We start from the raw sequence: 6,347 nt of genomic DNA on the forward strand, positions 1-6,347 counted from the left end.
CTATCCTGTATATATATTATATGGATATCACAGTACTACTACCGCTATCCTGTATATATATTATGGATATCACAGTACTACTACCGCTATCCTGTATATATATTATATGGATATTACAGTACTACTACTGCTATCCTGTATATATATTATATGGATATCACAGTACTACTACCGCTATCCTGTATATATATTATGGATATCACAGTACTACTACCGCTATCCTGTATATATATTATGGATATCACAGTACTACTACCGCTATCCTGTATATATATTATGGATATCACAGTACTACTACCGCTATCCTGTATATATATTATATGGATATCACAGTACTACTAACGCTATCCTGTATATATATTATATGGATATTACAGTACTACTACCGCTATCCTGTATATTTATTATATGGATATTACAGTACTACTACTCCTATCCTGTATATATATTATATGGATATCACAGTACTACTACTCCTATCCTGTATAAATATTATATGGATATCACAGTACTACTACTCCGATCCTGTATATATATTATATGAATATCACAGTACTACTACTCCTATCCTGTATATATATATTATATGGATATCACAGTACTACTACACGATAGCGTATATAAGCACAGATTAAACCACAACTGATAAAAGTGGCAGGAGAGGTGCCAAATTAATAAAAGTTGTAAGCTTTGGCAGTACACCAAACTTTGGACATTTTCATACAATTTATACCAGGGAATGGTCTAAAATGGAAGACAACATCCCTCACCCCTCCATAATAAGCGCTTGAGTACTTAGCTTCTTTCCTGTGCTTTAGTCATCATTGCCTTCTGGACAGGTATTGCGCTCTACTGGAGTTCAGGTCTCCGGGTCTCTAGGGTCCAGGTCTTCCAGTCTCCATGTCCTTCTCCTAGCTCTGCCACCTGCAGAATGACTCTAGTGCCTGCAGGCGCAGGTATTTATAGCCTGGAAGGTGGGCGGGACTACAGAAAATGTTCCTGATTGGACAGTTCGGTTTGGCGGAGCTGTAGAATCTTACACCTGTTGGTTATACACATTGTGACTACAGAATCGTCAGTGTTCTATCCCATGACGTTGCTCGCCCATGTTTACCGGATGGCAGTAACCAAGGCAAAAGTGGCCGACAGGCAAAAATTGAGCATTTTTATGGGCCTAAGTTGGGCTGTTTTTTAATAGATGTTGTCTATTAAAGTTTTAACATAATGATAATACAGTAATATTACTCCTATCCTGCATATATAGTAAGGGGATATCACAGTACTACTATTCCTAGGCTGTAAATATAGTAGGGGGATATCACAGTACTTTTACTCTTATCCTAAATACATAGCATAATGATATCACAGTAATACTACTCCTATCATGTATATATATATATTATCAGGATATCACAGTACTACTACCTCTATCCTGTAAATAAGCCAAAAATATACTAAAACTGATAAAAGTGGCAATTAATAAAAGTTGTAAGCTTTGGCAGTACACCAAAATTTGGACATTTTTCATACAATTTATACCAGGAAGTGGTCTAAACTGTATGAGTACTTAGCTTCTATCCTGTGCTTTAGTCATCATTGCCTTCTGACCAGGTATTGCGTTCTCCAGGGTCCAGGTCTTCCAGTCTCCATGTCCTTCTCCTTGCTCTGCCACCTGTAGAATGACTCTAGTGCCTGCAGGCGCAGGTATTTATAGCCTGGACGGTGGGCGGGACTACAGAAATTGCTCCTGATTGAAATGTTCAGTTGGGCGGAGCTGTAGAATCTTACACCTGATTGGTTATACACATTGTGACTACAGAATCGTCAGTGTTCTATCCCATGACGTTGCTCGGCCATGTTTACTGGATGGCAGTTACCAAGGCAAAAGTGGCCGACAGGCAAAAAGTGAGCGTTTTTATGGGCCTAAGTTGGGTTATTTTTTAATAGATGTTGTCTATTAAAGTTTTAACATAATGATAATACAGTAATATTAATCGTATCCTGCATATATAGCAAGGGGATATCACAGTACTACTATTCCTAGGCTGTAAATATAGTAGGGGGATATCACAGTACTTTTACTCTTATCCTAAATACATAGCATAATGATATCACAGTGCTACTACTCCTATCATGTATATATATATATAAAAGTGGCAATTAATAAAAGTTGTAAGCTTTGGCAGTACACCAAAATTTGAACATTTTTCATACAATTTATACCAGGAAGTGGTCTAAACTGTATGAGTACTTAGCTTCTTTCCTGTGCTTTAGTCATCATTGCCTTCTGACCAGTTATTGCGGTCTCCAGGGTCCAGGTCTTCCAGTCTCCATGTCCTTCTCCTAGCTCTGCCACCTGCAGAATGACTCTAGTGCCTGCAGGCGCAGGTATTTATAGTCTGGAAGGTGGGCGGGACTACAGAAATTGCTCCTGATTGGACGGTTCAGTTGGGCGGAGCTGTAGAATCTAACGCCTGATTGGTTAGTTTCAGGTGTGTCTATGACATCATACACATTGTGACCTCATAATAGCCAGTGTTCTATCCCATGATGTGGCTTGACCATGTTTACTGGACTGCAGTTACCAAGGCAACCAGGGCCTACATGCAAAAACTGAGCCATTTTAGTAGTTCTTGGTGAGGTGGCTATTTACTAATGGTTGTCTATTAAAGTTGTAAGTGGCCTTATTACTGAAAATTATTTATTCTTTGCAAATTATTTCCAGGAAAAAGGAAGCCCCTATAAATCCCAAATAATGTTTGTATAGTCATTATTTACACTGACCATAGAGCATGTGGTGCAGCTTTGTTGGGCCCCCTATGGCTGTTGGGGGTTTCTTCTCAGTCCTTTATCTACCTGCCTATCTATGGAGGCAGCATTTTTCTATTTTCATATACATAGAGAGGAGGACACCATTACATGTGCTGACAGGTTTCCTATTAACCTTCCAGGACCTGAGAGGAGTCATTCACCCACAGCAAAGCATGGCAGAGGTGATGGAGCAGGAGACTGAGGTGTGTACTGCTTTGTGTATGCAACAATACTGCCAATGCATAGCGCCCTATGCTTGTCAGGAACTGTCTGATGAGCCTGCACAACTCACTCAGAAGTTACTGCTAGAGGGTATAAAAATCCCTTGTAGGAGCACATGGTGAATCAGTCAGTTCAGTCCTGAGTCAGTCATATCAGACTCAGTAAATCAGCAAAGTAAGCAGAGGAGAGTGCTGTACGAGCCAGTGTCACACTACCAGGAAGCAGAGGTGTCTCAGACCAGCTGCCTGACACCTTGGTGCAGTCAGGAGATTAAGCCCCAGAGGAGAGGTCTACCGGCCGGAGATTAAGCCCCAGAGGAGAGGTCTACCGGCCGGACTCAGCTCCATCTTATCTAGCCCAGTCTGAAGTTCATACAGGGCTGGGAGCAACCCTTCCTGCAGACCAGCAATCTACTACCAGCTTTCAGTTCAAATAAAGAACTGTGAATTGATTTGCACAAAGTGCCTTCGTGTGATCCCTGGATCAGGCTGATTACCCAGGGATCCCTATATACACCACCTTCATCAGCCTCTCCCTCCATATTTCCTTGTACATACCACCTGCTGGAGACCTGCTAGGCTGTAGGCCCATCCTCTGGTTCCAATACAAAGCACCTTGACCATAACATGCCCAAGGCCGCATAAGCCATCCGCTCCGGTATCCTAGGCCCTGGCTGTCTACAGCCACTGAAGAAAGGCTAGGCTCCGGTGGAGGGTGTTGCATGTACAGCAGATGATATTGTCCGTCTATCCTGCACAGTGCTACTACTCCTATCTCTTACATATAGTATGGGAATAGCACACTACTACTACTCCTATCCTGTATATACAGTATGAGGATTTCACATTACTACTACACCTTTCCTGAATATTGTATGGGGATATCTCACTACTACTACTCATATCCTAAATATAGTATAAGGATATCACTGTACTACTACTGCCATCCTGTAAATATATTAGAGCATGACAGGGGATGGAGCACAAGAGTGAGGTGTGTACTGCTATATGTTGATGATTTTGTATGTCTATTCTGCACAGTAAAACTACTCCTATTCTGTATACATAGTATGGGGATATAATAGTACTACTCCTCTTATACTGTTTATACAGTTTGAAGATATCACACTGCTACTACACCTATCCTGTATATATAGTATGAGGATGTCATAGTACTACTGCTACTTCTTTATATAGTATAAATATATATAGTATGTGGATATCACACTACTACTACTACTACTACTGTACTCCTATCCCAACAAGTATAAACCCACAAAATCTTCAATAGTGCAGTTTAGTGCCACCAACTGTATTAACCATATATACAAGAAGCTCTACATCACGTAAATATAATTGTTATTGTAAAACTAGACAGAAAATACACAAAAAATACATATAACACATGGATAGTTAATGGTTAAGAACCAAAGAATGCAGATCAACTCCAACAATGGGGCTCATTAACTAAGGGCTTTGCGATACACTTTAGTCGGAGTGTTGATGTTCTTCTAGGCTAAAATGGCTTGCACAGGTATTTAATAAGTGTGTGCGCTGCGATTGTGGCACATGCGACCCTTTTGTGCTGCAGATGCGCTGCTTCCATGCAACGCAAATAATGTAAAGATGCACCACAAAAAAGATTGGGAACGCTGTCGGACCAGTGTGGGGAAGCGCCAGATTCATGATTTCTGGCACACAATCTTAGTGAATCGCTGCACGCAGCATTATAGGCGGACAATGCACATTCAGTGAACTCGAGCGGCAATGTAAGTAAATGTGCCCCAATGGAGCAGATTTACTTACCCTGTCGCGATCCCGCAGTGCATTTTCCGACGAGGATTTGGGTCTGCCGCGATTCACTAAGATCATGTGCCCGAGTTCCTGCATCAGTTGCTTCTGCACCGAGGTCCGCCGGAGTTCACCTGCTTCTTCCCAGCGCTTGTAAGTGCGTGTCTTGCGACACAATTCAAAATGTTAAATCCTGCGCATTGTCCGAATCCTTCGGGTTGTCCAAAGGCCCCACCCCCCATTTCTGTCACGTGCAAGCCAGTGCCGATGCGGCAAAATCCGATTGTGTGCACCAAAATCCTGGGGCAATTCGGCACAAAACGGAAATCGACGGGAAACCCGGCGAAAATGCGTCCGACGGACGCATTGCATCCACCCTGGGCCTAGTAGCATAAATTTTAGTTACAGTGAAGTAAAGTGCATTTAGATAAGGAAAACCTCTTTTCCTAACCAGAGCCTGACATACAGAGATTTGGCTCGCAGGAAAAAAAATCCAGGGTTCTCCGCCTTTTTCAGAGACTGCTAACAATACAAAATGTGTGTCCTATAATGGAAATTAAAAGTGTTACTCGTCACTTACACATCCAGCTTATCCTGAAAAGTTACCCAACACTGAGCTTTTCCTTGTCTCGAATAATACGGATTTTTCCTGCCGAATCAGTTGTTTTCCCTTCTACCAACTTCTATCATCAATGGGAGATTGTATTTGGAAGGGTTTTCGTGTGGCAATTAACATGTCCGCAAACAAGCAACTTATGGGAATCACGAGGTATCTACATGATTTGTTTATGCTGTCTGCAATTCTCGATATGGTTTTTTTTTCCCCAACACTAAGCAGATTAAATCGGTGAGAACATGAATACAGCCTCACAACACCGCTGCAGCATCTCGAGAAAATGGTTGGACGTGTATTTGCCAATATGATTAAATTAATGCAAGAAGAAGAGGGGATTCAGGCCGTTTTCTGCTCCCTCGGTAAATTCTGGACAATGAGTACAATGATTCCCGGCAGAGCACAGAACTTTTATTTTCCTTTAATTGCTTAAGGGAACGTTGCAGTCGTTTTCCAGATTTCAGCGAAACAAAGAGAAGAGATAATTGTTTGCTGGTCTCATCATTGTTTTACAACTTTTCTATGAACTCTGGAGACAGTTTCCACATATGCGCAGAGTAAAAACCATAAATAAGGAAAGTTAGACAAGTCAGGCGTATCTAATTGTATCTCAACTCTATGGGTGGAAACAGAATGGTCCGTGTCCCCAAAAGGGGGGCAAAAAAAGTGGAGAAGCAGAAGGGTTTTTCCTTATCAACCTTATTTGCTCTTCCCGAAGACTACATGCACATGACTGTATTTTCTGGCCGTGTGCTAGCCGTACCGCAACATTTTTTTCATGGCTAGCACAAGACCCTATTGTTTTCAATGGAAAATACGGTCATCCATTTGATTGACTGTATTTGAGACTGAACTGTAGGATGAAAACACGTAGCTTGCCACGTCTTTCCATCTTGCTTTTTTTGGCGTAC

At 41.6% G+C, this 6,347-nt stretch overlaps 1 long non-coding RNA gene across 1 annotated transcript; it reads left to right on the top strand.

Annotated features, from left to right (window-relative positions):
• Nucleotides 1-1,842: 1,842 nt before the first annotated feature.
• On the top strand, nucleotides 1,843-5,838 carry LOC140128910 (uncharacterized). The gene is made up of 3 exons (XR_011855180.1): nucleotides 1,843-1,905; nucleotides 2,952-3,014; nucleotides 5,662-5,838. It is a non-coding gene; the product is annotated as an uncharacterized lncRNA (long non-coding RNA).
• The last annotated feature ends 509 nt before the right edge of the window (nucleotides 5,839-6,347 follow it).

Source organism: Engystomops pustulosus, chromosome 4 (assembly GCF_040894005.1).
Source record: "Engystomops pustulosus chromosome 4, aEngPut4.maternal, whole genome shotgun sequence".
NCBI classification, from domain to species: Eukaryota; Metazoa; Chordata; class Amphibia; order Anura; family Leptodactylidae; genus Engystomops; species Engystomops pustulosus.